A 17,685-nucleotide genomic window follows, 5' to 3' on the forward strand; every position below is an offset into this window, starting at 1 on the left:
TGAAAGAAATTATCGCTGACATTACAGGAGGTAAAGGCCATGCCCTGCCTCAAGACAGAGCCAAACCTAAGGCTAGACAGTCTAATTTTCGTTCCTTTCGTAATTTCAAAGCAGGAGCAGCATCAACTTCCTCTGCACCAAAACAGGAAGGAGCTGTTGCTCGCTACAGACAAGGCTGGAGACCTAACCAGTCCTGGAACAAGGGCAAGCAGGCCAGGAAACCTGCTGCTGCCCCTAAGACAGCATGAATCGAGGGCCCCCGATCCGGGAACGGATCTAGTGGGGGGCAGACTTTCTCTCTTCGCCCAGGCTTGGGCAAGAGATGTCCAGGATCCCTGGGCGTTAGAGATCATATCTCAGGGATACCTTCTAGACTTCAAATTCTCTCCCCCAAGAGGGAGATTTCATCTGTCAAGGTTGTCAACAAACCAAATAAAGAAAGAGGCGTTTCTACGCTGCGTACAAGATCTTTTATTAATGGGAGTGATCCATCCGGTTCCGCGGTCGGAACAAGGACAAGGGTTTTACTCAAATCTGTTTGTGGTTCCCAAAAAAGAGGGAACTTTCAGGCCAATCTTGGATTTAAAGATCCTAAACAAATTCTTAAGAGTTCCATCGTTCAAAATGGAAACTATTCGGACAATTTTACCCATGATCCAAAAGGGTCAGTACATGACCACAGTGGATTTAAAGGATGCTTACCTTCACATACCGATTCACAAAGATCTTTACCGGTATCTAAGGTTTGCCTTTCTAGACAGGCATTACCAGTTTGTAGCTCTTCCATTCGGATTGGCTACGGCTCCGAGAATCTTCACAAAGGTTCTGGGTGCTCTTCTGGCGGTACTAAGACCGCGAGGAATTGCGGTAGCTCCGTACCTAGACGACATTCTGATGCAAGCTTCAAGCTTTCAAACTGCCAAGTCTCATACAGAGTTAGTACTGGCATTTCTAAGGTCGCATGGATGGAAGGTGAACGAAAAGAAGAGTTCTCTCTTTCCACTCACAAGAGTTCCCTTCTTGGGGACTCTTATAGATTCTGTAGAAATGAAGATTTACCTGACAGAAGACAGGTTAACAAAGCTTCAAAATGCATGCCGTGTCCTTCATTCCATTCAACACCCGTCAGTAGCTCAATGCATGGAGGTGATCGGCTTAATGGTAGCAGCAATGGACATAGTACCCTTTGCACGCCTACATCTCAGACCGCTGCAATTGTGCATGCTAAGTCAGTGGAATGGGGATTACTCAGACTTGTCCCCTACTCTGAATCTGGATCAAGAGACCAGAAATTCTCTTCTATGGTGGCTTTCTCGGCCACATCTGTCCAGGGGGATGCCATTCAGCAGGCCGGACTGGACAATTGTAACAACAGACGCCAGCCTACTAGGTTGGGGCGCTGTCTGGAATTCTCTGAAGGCTCAGGGACAATGGAATCAGGAGGAGAGTCTCCTACCAATAAACATTCTGGAATTGAGAGCAGTTCTCAATGCCCTTCTGGCTTGGCCCCAGTTAACAACTCGGGGGTTCATCAGGTTTCAGTCGGACAACATCACGACTGTAGCTTACATCAACCATCAGGGAGGGACAAGAAGCTCCCTAGCAATGATGGAAGTATCAAAGATAATTCGCTGGGCAGAGTCTCACTCTTGCCACCTGTCAGCAATCCACATCCCGGGAGTGGAGAACTGGGAGGCGGATTTCTTAAGTCGTCAGACTTTTCATCCGGGGGAGTGGGAACTTCATCCGGAGGTCTTTGCCCAAATACTTCGACGTTGGGGCAAACCAGAGATAGATCTCATGGCGTCTCGACAGAACGCCAAGCTTCCTCGTTACGGGTCCAGATCCAGGGATCCGGGAGCGGTTCTGATAGATGCTTTGACAGCACCTTGGACCTTCGGGATGGCTTATGTGTTTCCACCCTTCCCGATGCTTCCTCGATTGATTGCCAGAATCAAACAGGAGAGAGCATCAGTGATTCTAATAGCGCCTGCATGGCCACGCAGGACTTGGTATGCAGATCTAGTGGACATGTCATCCTGTCCACCTTGGTCGCTACCTCTGAAACAGGACCTTCTGATCCAGGGTCCCTTCAAACATCAAAATCTAATTTCTCTGAAGCTGACTGCTTGGAAATTGAACGCTTGATTTTATCAAAACGTGGTTTTTCTGAGTCAGTTATTGATACCTTAATACAGGCTAGGAAGCCTGTTACCAGAAAGATTTACCATAAGATATGGCGCAAATACTTATATTGGTGCGAATCCAAGAGTTACTCATGGAGTAAGGTTAGGATTCCGAGGATATTGTCTTTTCTACAAGAAGGTTTAGAAAAGGGTTTATCCGCTAGTTCCTTAAAGGGACAGATTTCAGCTCTGTCCATTCTTTTACACAAACGTCTGTCAGAAGTTCCGGACGTTCAAGCTTTTTGTCAGGCTTTAGCTAGGATCAAGCCTGTGTTTAAAACTGTTGCTCCACCATGGAGTTTGAACTTAGTTCTTAATGTTTTACAGGGGGTTCCGTTTGAACCCCTTCATTCCATTGATATCAAGTTGTTATCTTGGAAAGTTCTGTTTTTAATGGCGATTTCCTCGGCTCGAAGAGTCTCTGAGTTATCTGCCTTACATTGTGATTCTCCTTATCTGATTTTTCATTCAGACAAGGTAGTTCTGCGTACTAAACCTGGGTTCCTACCTAAGGTGGTCACTAACAGGAATATCAATCAAGAGATTGTGGTTCCATCTTTGTGTCCTAATCCTTCTTCGAAAAAGGAACGTCTGCTACACAATCTAGATGTAGTCCGTGCCCTGAAATTTTATCTACAGGCAACTAAGGATTTTCGACAAACGTCTTCCCTGTTTGTCGTTTATTCTGGTCAGAGGAGAGGTCAAAAAGCTTCGGCTACCTCTCTCTCCTTTTGGCTTCGTAGCATAATACGGTTAGCCTATGAGACTGCTGGACAGCAGCCTCCTGAAAGAATTACAGCACATTCTACTAGAGCTGTGGCTTCCACTTGGGCCTTTAAGAATGAGGCTTCTGTTGAACAGATTTGCAAGGCTGCAACTTGGTCTTCTCTTCATACTTTTTCCAAATTTTACAAATTTGACACTTTTGCTTCTTCGGAGGCTGTTTTTGGGAGAAAGGTTCTTCAGGCAGTGGTTCCTTCCGTATAAAGAGCCTGCCTGTCCCTCCCGTCATCCGTGTACTTTAGCTTTGGTATTGGTATCCCATAAGTAATGGATGATCCGTGGACTGGATACACTTAACAAGAGAAAACATAATTTATGCTTACCTGATAAATTTATTTCTCTTGTAGTGTATCCAGTCCACGGCCCGCCCTGTCACTTTAAGGCAGGTAATTTTTCCATTAAACTACAGTCACCACTGCACCCTATGGTTTTCCTTTCTCTGCATGTTTTCGGTCGAATGACTGGTAATGGCAGTTAGGGGAGGAGCTATATAGCAGCTCTGCTGGGTGAATCCTCTTGCACTTCCTGTTGGGGAGGAGTTAATATCCCATAAGTAATGGATGATCCGTGGACTGGATACACTACAAGAGAAATAAATTTATCAGGTAAGCATAAATTATGTTTTCAACAGGAAAATATAAGATTTAAGGAATGATGGACTGAAACCTAATAATAAGGTTATTATGGGATGGAAAGTACCAGAGGGTTTCCTCCTTTTTTTTTTTTTTTTTTTTTGTTTATAGGCATAATATTCTGTGGATTGTTTATGGGTGGTTGATTTTCAACTGTATGTCTATTCTTTGTCTCCTTGAAAATATATGAAAATGTATAAACCTGTTGAAATACAATAAAAAAATAAAGGAAAAAAAAAATAGCATGCTCTATCTGAATCATGAAAGTTTAATTTTGATTGAGTGTCCCTTTTAAAGAAGCAAGATATGACCCATTCATAGGACACCTTACCTAATATGTAATTGGGTATCAAAGGGACAGTCTAGTCAAAAATAAACTTTAATGATTCAGATAGGGCATCTAATTGTAAACAACATTCCAATTTACTTTTATCATCAAATGTGCTTTTGTTCTTTTGGTATTCTTAGTTGAAAGATAAATCTAGGTAGGCTCATATAATTTCTAAGTACTTAAATGCCGCCTCTTATCATATGCTTTTTTATTTGCTTTTCACAGCAGGGGAGTGCTAGTTCATGTAACGACATATAGGTAACATTGTGATCATGCCGTAGCTTGTGGCAGACACTGCACTAATTGGCTAAAATGCAAGTCAATAGATACTAAATAAAATGTCATGTGATCAGGGGCCTGTCAGAAGATGCTTAGATACAAGGTAATCACAGAGGTAAACAGTATATTATTATAACTTACTTGGTTATGCAAAACTGGGGAATGGGTAATAAAGGTATTTATCTTTTTAAACAATAAATATTCTGGTGTAGACTGTCCCTTTTAAGGGACATGAAACCCAAATGTTTTTTCTTTCACGATTTAGATGGAACATGCAGTTTTCCAATTTCTTATTCTGTAGTTTTGTTCTTTTGGTATCCTTTGTTAAAAAAGGATGCCTAGGTAGGCTTAGGAGCTGCTCTGTGTTGGTTGCACATACAGTATAAGCCTTGTGTTATTGGCTCACCTGATGTGTTCAGTTAGCTTATTTATCTTTGCGCATACATTTTTTTTTTAACATTAAAGGGACATAAAACCCAAAATCTTTCAGTCATGATTCAGATAGAGAATAACATTGTAAAGGGACATAATAACGGTGAAAAAAAGATGCTGTAATGTTAGAGCATTTTATTATTGCACTATTACTCCTACAAATGGATTAAAGACAGGTATGCTCTTCAACAGATGATACCAAGAGAACAAAGTAAAATTTCATTTTGACTTTCATCTTGTACTTAAAGTGAATGAAAATTTTGATGCTAAAGTGCCCGGTTTTTAAAAATTTGATTAAAAACAGGGGCACTTTAATTCATCAAAATTTACATTTCACTCGTGAAAAAATACATACCTTTTTAAACTTGACAGCCGCTCCAGCTTCCCCCGGTCGTCGCAAGCCATTTCTGACGTCAGAAATGATGGATCAGTCATCCTCCAATCATGGCTTCCCCCCCTGGGGGAATCGGTGTCTGATTCAATGCCGTGATTGGAGGAAGCCGGATTTCTCATTTTAGACCCAGAAAGAGGCTTTGCGACGGGCGAAGGAAGCTGGAGCGGCTGTCAAGATTAAAAGGTAAGTATTTTTTCACAACACAAGTGAAATGTAAATTTTGATGAATTAAAGTGCCCCTGTTTTTAATTGAATTTTTAAAAACCGGGCACTTTAGCATCAAAATTTAGATTCACTTTAATTTCAGTCATCCATATTAAATTTAAAGGGACACTGTACCCAAACATTTTCTTTTGTGATTCAGATTGAGCATGAAATTTTAAGCAACTTTCTAATTTACTCCTATTATCAAATTTTCTTCATTCTCTTGGTATCTTTATTTGAAATGCAAGAATGTAAGTTTAGATGCCGGCCCATTTTTGGTGAACAACCTGGGTTGTCCTTGCTGATTGGTGGATAAATCCATCCACCAATAAAAAAGTGCTGTCCAGAGTACTGAAACCAAAAAAAAGCTTAGATGCCTTCTTTTTCAAATAATGATAGCAAGAGAACGAAGAAAAATTAATAGGAGTAAATTAGAAAGTTGCTTAAAATTGCATGCTCTTTCTGAATTACAAAAGAAAAAATTTGGGTACAGTGTCCCTTTAAGCTAACAAAGCTGTGTCGGTTGTGTATTTTCTGCTAATGTTAATTCTGCATAAGCTCATTGGTTCCTAAAAACAACTCCCTCATTTCTGTTTGTGGGGAGGGACAGATTTCTGAAAACCTGGTTGCATACAAAAAGGTCATATTTAAAGGGACATAAAACCCAAAAACAATTATTTCCTGATTCATATAGAACACACAATTTTAAACAGATTTTCAATTTACTTCTATTATCAAATTTTCTTTTATTTTCTTGTTAACTTTTGTTGAAAAGCTAGAGGCGAGCTGGGGCGGACAGGGGTGCATATATCCGCCCCTATCCGCCCTAGCGTGATAAATCAAGCTCAAAGCGTTTCAACACACGGTTAAAAACACAGGTCTCTGCAAGTAATAGTTTTGTAACAAAAGTAATCTGTTACAGCATTTTTTTTTAAAATATCTTTTATGTTTATGTACTGTCACGCAATTGTCCCAAGAGTGATGATCTCTCAGCCGTGTCACTAATATAGGAACACACATCTAGGTTAGCACACAGAGCTTCCAGATTATTCCCAAATTTCCAGCCAGTTAGTCTGCATTTTATTGGAGTTTGAACAGACGAGCCCTGGGGAGAAGGAATCTTGATTATGGGCCATTTCTCATATTCAGAAACACAGAGTGGCGTCATACAGCTTTGTCTGGGTCTATTGGTTCAATGTTTCAAATACTTTGCAAAAGAGCTCATTTAGCTTAGCATAAGAAATCCTGTTAAAGGGATATTGGTATTCTTTTTTTTTTTTTTTTTTTTTTTTCTCAATGGATATGTAGTGCATAATTGCAATTAAAGGGACATTCTACTCCAGAATTTATTATTGTTTATAGATGATGCCTTTTTATCACCCATTCCCCGGTTATATTAATATACTTTTACCTCTTATTACCTTGTATCTAAGCCTGTGGTAAACTGCCCCCTTATCTCAGTGCTATTTACAGACTTGCATTTTAGCCAGTCAGTGCTAACTCCTAGGCAACTCCACAGGAGTGAGCACACGGTTATCTGTATGGTACACACTAACTAGCACTGTCTTGTTGTGAAAAGCAAATAAAATGCACTTGGATAGAGGCAGCCTGCAGAGATTTAGAGTTTTAAAAGTTATAAAGTATGTTAATAAAACAATGTTGATTGTGCAAAACTGGGGAATAGGTAATAGAGGCGTCTATTTTTTTTTAAACAATAAAAAATTTGAGGTAGATTGTCCCTTTTTAAGCGCTCGGTTGCAAAAGTTCTACATTGAAAATAAAATGTTTATTGCCACTTTAACACAATATATGGGGTTTTGCAAATCAAGAGCAGTCCCTGGGTAAACTATTTGAAAACTGCTAAGTGCATTTATCTTATCTCCTTTAGTTGTGGCCTCTTAATGCTAGATATTTTATGCACTGCCCTAAGCAATCTGTAGTATTTAGCTGGGTCAGGCAGATTGCTTTAAATATGTTTATATATTTAGCTTCTAAAAGGTTCATTTCTAGTTGCTTTATTTTGAAACTAACAGAAACTACCGTACATGTCTGTGTACAGCTGGTCTGTGGGATAGAGGTGATTACCGGTAACATAGGAACTAAATTAATTTGTTAACTGTAAATAGTCATAGGATCTTTTACCAAAATGTTATAACAAGATGTTTTTTTGGCTTCTTCTGGTAACTGATTTGGGTGATACTAGAACATTGTGCTCATACACCGTCTCATATTTTTTTTTACTACAGTCATTTGTCAGCCCTATACAGAATTGGGAAATAGTGTTTAATCATTCCATATACCCACTGAAACTGAGTAACAAAAGTCATGTTCATTCTCCTATTTATTCACTGAAAATGTCCTTAGATTTCAACATATCCATAGACGGTCCTATCCCAGGTGATGGCAAAGAATAAAATAAAAAGTCTTAATCCTCTAGAAACTGTTACAATTACAGAGGAGGATGAAGATACTTTAAATGTACTTGAAAGTTTGATCAGTGAAGATGAAATTGAGGATACCTTCCCAACATCTGTAGATAATATTGCTATTAATACCACCAATATTCCCAAAATTTCAAAATTTAGACCTAAATCAAGTTATATGCCACCATTGTCACTTGTGCCAGCAGTAAATCTCTTCGTAAAAGAAGTAGAAAAAGAAATTGATAGACAACCAATCAATAGAATAACTAATGATAACCTTTCTAAGCAAGAAAGAACGGCTTTGCAAGAACTTATGAATGCTCCTGGCATTATCATCAAGCAGGCGGATAAGGGTGGCAACTTGGTTATAATGAATGAGTCCAACTATGTGTTGGAGGTAAAGAAACAGCTGAATAGAAAGGATCAATACCAACCTCTTCATTGTAACCCAATTGCCAAAATACAGGGAGAATTGCTCCATATTTTGAATAGAGCCAGAAAGAATGACATAATAAATAAAAAAGAGTGTGATTACCTTTATGTGAAATTCCCTAAAGTATATATATATATATATATATTCCTTAAAATTATGGGGGAGATAAAAAACTGAAATTAAAATCCTCCATGTCTCAAAATTAAATCAATGTAAATATTTGCATAGGAAATTAGCACATCTAGGCAAGATTCCCCGCTTGCTTTTTCCCAGAAATACTCCATATACAATGTTACCAATGCACAAGAGAATTCTGGTTAAGATATGCAAATTCTCAGGTTTTTTTGCTTCAAATACTGTTTTAACACAGTGATCCTTTTAACAGGATTATTGCAGCAATCCAGAAATCACTCACTAGACAGCCTGTTAAAAGGATCGCTGTGGTAAAACAGTATTTGAAGCAAAAAAACGGAGAATTTGCATATCTTACCCAGAATTCTCTAGTGCATTGGTAACATTGTATATGGAGTATTTCTGGGAAAAAACAAGCGGGGAATCTTGCCTAGATGTGCTAATTTCCTATGCAAATATTTACATTTTATTTATATATACAGTGTGTATGTGTGTATGTGTATGTGTATGTATATATATATATATATATATATATATATATATATATATATATATATATATATATATATACAGTATACACAATTGTATCCTGAAGAGCGGAGAGATAGAGAGAAGAGAAAAAAACAAAAACAAAAAAAAAACAACTAATATTATTTTAAACTTCACATCGAATGGCAAAATATAAAGGTGTTGAATTTACCATCACTTTAACAAACACCCCATGAAATGCATTGAGCAGTAGAGTATTTTGAAATGAGCCTTTGGTTTATTTTATTTTTTGTGGAAAATTTCAAGGTTAATCCATTTTTTCCTTCATGTGCTTTCTTCAACCTATCACAAAATGCATATACAGGTGAAACTCGAAAAATTAGAATATCGTGCAAAAGTTCATTTATTTCACTAATGCAGCTTAAAAGGTGAAACTAATATATGAGAGACTCATTACGTGCAAAGCAAGATAGTTCAAGCCGTGATTTTGTCATATTTGTGATGATTATGGCTTACAGCTCATGAAAACCCCAAATCCACAATCTCAGAAAATTAGAATATTGCATGCATTCAATAAAACAAGGATTGTACATAGAACATTATCGGACCTCTGAAAAGTATAAGCATGCATACTGTATGTACTCAGTACTTGGTTTGGGCTCCTTTTGCAGCAATTACTATCTCAATGCGGCGTGGTATGGAAGCTATCAGCCTGTGGCACTGCTGAGGTGTTATGGAAGACCAAGATGCTTCAATAGCGGCCTTCAGCTCTTCTGCATTGTTCGGTCTAATGTCTCTCATCTTTCTCTTGGCAATGCCCCATAGATTCTCTATGGAATTCAGGTCAGGCGAGTTTGCTGGCCAATCAAGCACAGTAATCCCACTGTCATTAAACCAGGTTTTGGTGCTTTTGGCAGTGTGGGTAGGTGCCAAGTCCTTCTGGAAAATGAAGTCAACATCCCCATAGAGCTCTGCGGTAGGAAGCATGAAGTGCTCCAAAATCTCCTGGTAGATGGCTGCGTTGACCCTGGATTTAATGAAGCACAGTGGACCAACACCAGCAGATGACATGGCTCCCCAAATCAAATAATAGTTGTTATTATTACCCAATTTAATGGTACTCATTTTATCGACCTCGGAAGGATGAAGGGCTGAGTTGGCCCTGCCGGGATTTGAACCTGTGACCTTGGATCTTTTAAACAGGCTTTTTTGTAGTCAGGGCATTTACCAACTGAGCTACCTCACAGGCTTTGCTCAGCAGGAGCTGGAGAAAGTGTGCGTAGAAATAGTGGAAGTATTATAGAAATTTAGTTTTTTTTCACATTACCTGCTCTGTCTGATTCATGAAACTTTAATTTTTACTTTTATTGGTCCTTTAAAGTGAACGTAAATTTTGATGATAAAGTGCCCGGTTTTTAAAAATTAAATTAAAAACAGGGGCACGTTAATTCATCAAAATTTACATTTCACTCCTGTTGTGAGAATACTTACCTTTTAAACTTGACAGCCGCTCCAGTTTCCCCCGGTCATCGCAAGCCTCTTCCAACGTCAGTAATGACGGATCAGTCATCCTCCAATCACGTCTCCCCCCCCCCCCCCCCCGGGGGAATCAGTGTCTGATTCAATGCTGTGATTGGAGGAAGTCGGATTCCTCATTTTATACCCAGGAAGAGGTTTTGCGACGGTCAGAGGAAGCAATGCAGCGGCTGACAAAATGAAAAGGTAAGTATTTTCACAACACGAGTGAAATGTAAATTTTGATGAATTAAAGTGCCCCTGTTTCTCCTACATTGGTGTGTCCGGTCCACGGCTTCATCCTTACTTGTGGGATATTCTCTTCCCCTACAGGAAATGGCAAAGAGAGCACACAGCAAAAGCTATCCATATAGCCCCCCCTCTGGCTCGGCCCCCCAGTCATTCTTTTTGCCGATCTCAACAAGTAGCATCTCCACGGGGATGGTAAAGAGTATGTGGTGTTAGTTGTAGTTTTTTATTTCTTCTATCAAGAGTTTGTTATTTTAAAATAGTGCCGGTTTGTACTATTTACTCTACAACAGAAAGTGATGAAGAGTTCTGTTAAAAGAGGAGTATGATTTTAGCACCAGTAACTAAAATCCATTGCTGTTCCCACGCAGGACTGTTGAAACCAGAGAACTTCAGTTGGGGGGAACAGTTTGCAGACTTTTCTGCTCCAGGTATGACCAGTCTCTTTTCTAACAAGACATAGTAATGCTAGAAGACTGTCAGTTTTCCCTTATGGGATCGGTAAGCCATTTTCTTAGACTCATAACAGAATTAAGGCTTATAAAATGGGCTCTATGCTGGTTGACACTATTGTGGGCTAAATCGATTGGTTTATATCATATTTATATGACATTTGGAGTGTTTTGTGAATTTTGAAACACTTTTGGGAACGTTTTATTACGCCTGGCAGTTGTTTAGACGCCTAATCTAGTCAGGAAGGCCCCTTCACTCTGGTATGCAGAGGGAGGAGGCCTCATTTTCGCGCCTCAGTTGCGCAGTTACTTCTAGAAGCAGTGCATGCAGCTTCATGTGAGAGGGTCCTGTGGCTGAAAAACGGACTCAGGAAGGCTTATTTCTGTGGTGAATAACCCCTAAGGAAGGTAAAAGCCGCAGCAAAGTCTGTGGCAGGGACTGTAGTGTGTTTAAATCTGTAAATTGAACAATTAGCTCCGGTTTGCTCATTTAAGGGTTTAGAGACTTGAAATTTGGTGTGCAATACTTTCAAAGCATTAAGACACTGGGGTGTAAATTTTGTAAAGATCGGATATTTCCTTCATAGTTTTTCAAACATTCAGAACTAAAGTATGCTCTTTTTATTATTTAAAGAGACAGTAACTGTTTTGTTTAAAAACGTTTTTATTGCATTAATAGCCTGCCAAAATCTGTCTAACATGTCTGTACCTTCAGATAGCATATGTTCTGTGTGTATGGAGGCCAAGTTGGTTCCCCCTTTAAATGTATGTGCAAATTGTGCCATGGCGTCCAAACAAAGTAAGTACAGTACTGTCACATTTAATAAGGTTGCCCAAGATGATTCTTCAAATGAAGGTACTGGGGATAGCTCATCATCCTCTCCTTCTGTGTCAACACCAGTTTTGCCCGCGCAGGCGATACCTAGTACATCTAGCGCGCCAATGCTTGTTACTATGCAGCAATTAACTGCAGTAATGGATAATTCTATAGCAAATCTTTTATCCTCAGCTCAGTTTTAAATACAGAGGATGAGCAAGTTGGCGCTGACGATAATTTATCTGTTATACCCTCACCTCAATCTTAATTGGCAGTGAGGGAGGGTCTGTCTGAGGGAGAAATTTCTGATTCAGGAAAAGTTTCTCAGCAGGCAGAACCTGATATCGTGGCATTTAAATTTAAGTTAGAACATCTCCGCTCCCTGCTTAAGGAGGTGCTAACTACTCTTGATGATTGTGACTCTTTGGTGATTCCAGAGAAGTTGTGCAAAATGGACAAATTCTTAGAGATCCCTGTGCACGCTGATGCCTTTCGGATACCCAAGAGGGTGGCGGACATAGTGACTAAGGAGTGGGAGAAGCCAGGTATACCTTTTGTTCCACCTCCTATATTTAAGAAAATGTTCCCCATTGTCGACCCCAGAAGGGACGCATGGCAAACGGTCCCTAAGGTTAAGGGGGCAGTTTCAACGTTAGCCAAGCGCACAACTATTCCTATTGAGGACAGTTGCGCTTTCAAGGATCCTATGGATAAAAAATTGGAAGGATTGCTTAAAAAGATATTTGTTCAGCAAGGTTTCCTTCTTCAACCAATTTCGTGCATTATTCCTGTCACCACGGCGGCGTCTTTTTGATTCGAGGAACTAGAAAATTTGCTCCAAAAGGAGACTCCATATGATGAAGTCATGGACAGAATTCACGCACTAAAGTTGGCTAATTCCTTTATTTTGGATGCCGCTTTTCAATTGGCTAAATTAGCGGCGAAAAATTCAGGTTTTGCAATAGTGGCGCGCAGAGCGCTTTGGCTAAAATCTTGGTCTGCGGATGTGTCGTCCAAAACAAAATTGCTTAATATTCCTTTCAAAGGTAAGACCCTTTTCGGGCCAGAATTGAAGGAGATTATTTCAGACATCACTGGGGGAAAGGGCCATGCCCTCCCACAGGATAGGCCTTTCAAGGCTAAGAACAAATCTAATTTTCGTTCCTTTCGCAATTTCAGGAACGGACCGACTCCTAACTCTGCAGCCTCTAGACAAGAGGATAACACTTCCCAGCCTAAACCAGCATGGAAACCATTGCAAGGCTGGAACAAGGGTAAACAGGCCAAGAAGCCTGCGGCTGCTACCAAGACAGCATGAAGGGTTAGCCCCCGATCCAGGACCGGATCTAGTAGGGGGCAGACTTTCTCTCTTTGCTCAGGCTTGGGCAAGAGATGTTCCGGATCCCTGGGCACTAGAAATAGTCTCTCAGGGGTATCTTCTAGAGTTCAAGGAACTTCCTCCAAGGGGAAGGTTCCACATGTCTCGCTTATTTTCAGACCAGATAAAGAGACAGGCATTCTTACATTGCGTAGGAGACCTATTAAAGATGGGAGTGATACACCCAGTTCCAACAGCAGAACAAGGTCTGGGTTTTTACTCAAACCTGTTTGTAGTTCCCAAAAAAGAGGGAACTTTCAGGCCAATTCTGGATTTAAAAATTCTAAACAAATTCCTCAGAGTTCCATCATTCAAAATGGAAACCATTCGGACGATTTTACCAACAATCCAGGAGGGTCAATATATGACTACCGTGGACTTAAAGGATGCGTACCTGCATATTCCTATCCACAAAGATCATCATCAGTTCCTGAGGTTCGCCTTTCTGGACAAACATTACCAGTTCGTAGCTCTTCCATTCGGTTTAGCCACTGCTCCCAGAATTTTCACAAAGGTGCTAGGGTCCCTTCTAGCGGTTCTAAGGCCGAGGGGCATTGCTGTAGCACCTTACCTAGACGACATTCTAATCCAAGTGTCGTCCCTTTCCAAAGCAAGGGCTCATACAGACATTGTTTTAGCCTTTCTCAGGTCTCACGGGTGGAAGGTGAACGTAGAAAAGAGTTCCCTGTCCCCGTCCACAAGGGTTCCTTTTCTGGGAACAATAATAGATTCTGTAGAAATGAAGATTTTTCTGACAGAGGTCAGAAAGTTAAAGCTTCTAAACGCTTGTCAAGTTCTTCAATCTATCCCTCAGCCTTCCATAGCTCAGTGCATGGAGGTAATAGGATTAATGGTTGCAGCAATGGACGTGGTTCCTTTTGCTCGAATTCGTCTAAGACCATTACAACTGTGCATGCTCAAACAGTGGAATGGGGATTATGCAGACTTGTCTCCCCAGATTCAAGTAGACCAGGTAACCAGAGACTCACTCCGCTGGTGGTTGACTCAGGATCACCTGTCTCAGGGAATGAGTTTCCGCAGACCAGAGTGGGTCATTGTCACGACCGACGCCAGTCTCTTAGGCTGGGGCGCAGTCTGGGACTCCCTGAAAGCTCAGGGTCTATGGTCTCGGGAAGAGTCTCTTCTCCCGATTAAACATTTTGGAACTGAGAGCGATATTCAATGCGCTCCTGGCTTGGCCTCAACTAGCGAAGGCCAGATTCATAAGATTTCAGTCGGACAACATGACGACTGTAGCGTACATCAATCATCAGGGGGGAACAAAGAGTTCCTTGGCGATGAGAGAGGTATCCAAGATTATCAAATGGGCGGAGGATCACTCCTGCCATCTATCTGCAATTCACATCCCAGGAGTAGACAACTGGGAGGCGGATTATTTGAGTCGTCAGACTTTCCATCCGGGGAGTGGGAACTCCACCCGGAGGTCTTTGCCCAGTTAACTCAATTATGGGGCATTCCAGACATGGATCTGATGGCGTCTCGTCAGAACTCCAAGGTTCCTCGCTACGGGTCCAGATCCAGGGATACCAAGGCGACGCTAGTGGATGCATTGGTGGCGCCTTGGTCGTTCAATCTAGCTTATGTGTTTCCACCGTTCCCTCTTCTTCCCAGGCTTGTAGCCAGGATCAAACAGGAGAAGGCCTCAGTGATTCTAATAGCTCCTGCATGGCCACGCAGGACTTGGTATGCAGACCTGGTGAATATGTCATCGGCTCCACCATGGAAGCTACCTTTGAGACAGGATCTTCTAGTACAAGGTCCATTCGAACATCCAAATCTAGTCTCTCTGCAACTGACTGCTTGGAAATTGAACGCTTGATTCTATCTAAGCGTGGGTTTTCAGATTCAGTTATAGATACTCTGGTTCAAGCAAGAAAACCTGTGACTAGGAAAATTTACCATAAGATATGGCAAAAATATATCTGTTGGTGCGAATCCAAGGGATTCTCCTGGAGTAAAATTAAAATTCCTAGGATACTTTCCTTTCTCCAAGAGGGTTTGGATAAAGGTTTGTCAGCTAGTTCTCTAAAAGGACAGATATCTGTTCTGTCTGTTTTGTTGCACAAACTTCTGGCAGCCGTGCCAGATGTACAGGCGTTAGTCAGAATCAAGCCTGTCTACAGACCTATGACTCCTCCATGAAGTCTAAACTTAGTTCTTTCAGTTCTTCAAGGGGTTCCGTTTGAACCCTTACATTCCATAGATATTAAGTTGTTACCTTGGAAAGTTCTGTTTTTGGTTGCTATTTCTTCTGCTAGAAGAGTTTCTGAATTGTCTGCTTTGCAGTGTACTTCACCCTATCTGGTATTCCATACTGATAAGGTAGTTTTACGTACCAAGCCTGGTTTTCTTCCAAAAGTGGTTTCCAACAGGAATATTAACCAGGAAATAGTTGTTCCTTCTCTGTGTCCGAATCCAGTTTCGAAGAAGGAACGTTTGTTACACAACCTAGATGTGGTCCGTGCTTTAAAATTCTATTTAGAAGCAACAAAGGATTTCAGACAGACATCATCCTTGTTTGTCGTTTATTCTGGTAAGAGGAGAGGGCAGAAAGCTACTGCTACCTCTCTTTCCTTTTGGCTGAAAAGCATCATCCGATTGGCTTATGAGACTGCCGGACGTCAGCCTCCTGAACGAATTACAGCTCACTCTACTAGAGCTGTGGCTTCCACATGCGCCTTCAAGAACGAGGCTTCTGTTGATCAGATCTGTAAGGCAGCGACTTGGTCTTCTCTGCATACTTTTGCCAAATTTTACAAATTCAATACTTATGCTTCTTCGGAGGCTGTTTTTGGGAGAGAGGTTTTGCAAGCTGTAGTGCCTTCCGTTTAGGTTATCTGACTTGTTCCCTCCCTTCATCCGTGTCCTAAAGCTTTGGTATTGGTTCCCACAAGTAAGGATGAAGCCGTGGACCGGACACACCAATGTAGGAGAAAACAGAATTTATGTTTACCTGATAAATTTCTTTCTCCTACGGTGTGTCCGGTCCACGGCCCGCCCTGGCTTTTAGTCAGGTTTAAAATTTTTATTTCTGTACACTAGTCACCACGGCACCCTATAGTTTCTCCTTTTTCTCCTAACCGTCGGTCGAATGACTGGGGGGCGGAGCCAGAGGGGGGGCTATATGGACAGCTTTTGCTGTGTGCTCTCTTTGCCATTTCCTGTAGGGGAAGAGAATATCCCACAAGTAAGGATGAAGCCGTGGACCGGACACACCGTAGGAGAAAGAAATTTATCAGGTAAACATAAATTCTGTTTTTTAATTGAATTTTTAAAAACCGGACACTTTAGCATCAAAATTTACATTCACTTTAATGGTGCGAAGAAAGTGAGATCTGTCTAGCAATATGAGCAAATGTGTTTGTGTTGAGAATGCTGTCATATGAACTGTGATTCAGTATTCAGTGCTACATTTCCAAGAGCTGGTTAAATGGGATCCTTTGTGTACGTCTGGCTCTGCAGTAACCTAAAGTGTTAAATATGTCTAGCAGCACAAAAACAAACTGATTAAATCTAAAAAAATAATAATCTAGAAAGAACTTAAGACCTTAAAGCGCTGCGGTTCTACTTGATGTGCTGATTAGTTTGCCAGTTCCCAACCAGATGGACATTTTGTGTGTTTATAAAGTTTTTAACCTTAAATGTTTATTTTAGCATTGCAGTCCAGTCAAAGGGTTAAACACATAGGTAAAGTCCTGTTTGGAAATCCTAAGCATTGCAGTTCCTGAGCAGAAAATGACTACTTGGCGGTTACGTACAATTAATGCACCTATGTGGCTTGCTGTCCGGGTTCTGCTTAAAAACTGCAATACTTGTTGCTCCTGAACAGTATATTACCCCTGCAAAGGGTTAAACACGTGGTTACTTAGGGCCAATAAGGTAAACATTAGAGCATGCAATTTTTCAATATAATGTCCATTTTATATTAAAGGGATAGAAAGGTAAAAAAAAAAATGTGCAAGGTGTGCGCTTCAATTTGAAATATTAAACATATCTGCAGCATACGCACATATCCTGGGAGTGCCTGTGCACCACTATTCAAACCCCACACCTTCTCAGAGAATAGGAGTGACTTGTAAGACCTGTGAGCCCCCTGAGCAGGCATGGGGTTTGTATACTGCTACATAGTCCCTACAGGATACGTGCAGTTGCTTCTGAAAAACAGTTATAACTTTTATTAGAAGCATTTTTGCTTATGGAAGTTTATTGCAAAAATGCTTATTTTAAATGCAGCAATGCACATTTCAATTTTGACCTTTCTATCCCTTTAAAGGGACCCAACACTCACATTTATCTTTCATGATTCAGCTAGAGCATGCAATTTTTAAAGCACTTTCAAATTTACTTCTGTTATCAAGTTTGCTCCATTCACTTGCTATCCTTTTTTGAAAAGCATACCTAGGTAGCTCAGGAGCAGCAATGCACTACTGAGAGCTAGCTGCTGATTGGTGGCTGCACTTGTATATCTCTTCTCATTGGCTCACCTGATATGTTCATCTAGCTCCCAGCAGTTCATTGCTGCACCTTCAACAAAG

General features: G+C 40.7%; 1 protein-coding gene across 1 annotated transcript in view; it reads left to right on the forward strand.

Annotated features, from left to right (window-relative positions):
- The window catches only part of TEX2 (testis expressed 2), a 487,045-nt gene that overhangs the window by 25,624 nt on the left and 443,736 nt on the right, over nucleotides 1-17,685 (forward strand). The window lies entirely within an intron of this gene.

Source organism: Bombina bombina, chromosome 1 (genome assembly GCF_027579735.1).
Source record: "Bombina bombina isolate aBomBom1 chromosome 1, aBomBom1.pri, whole genome shotgun sequence".
NCBI classification, from domain to species: domain Eukaryota; kingdom Metazoa; phylum Chordata; class Amphibia; order Anura; family Bombinatoridae; genus Bombina; species Bombina bombina.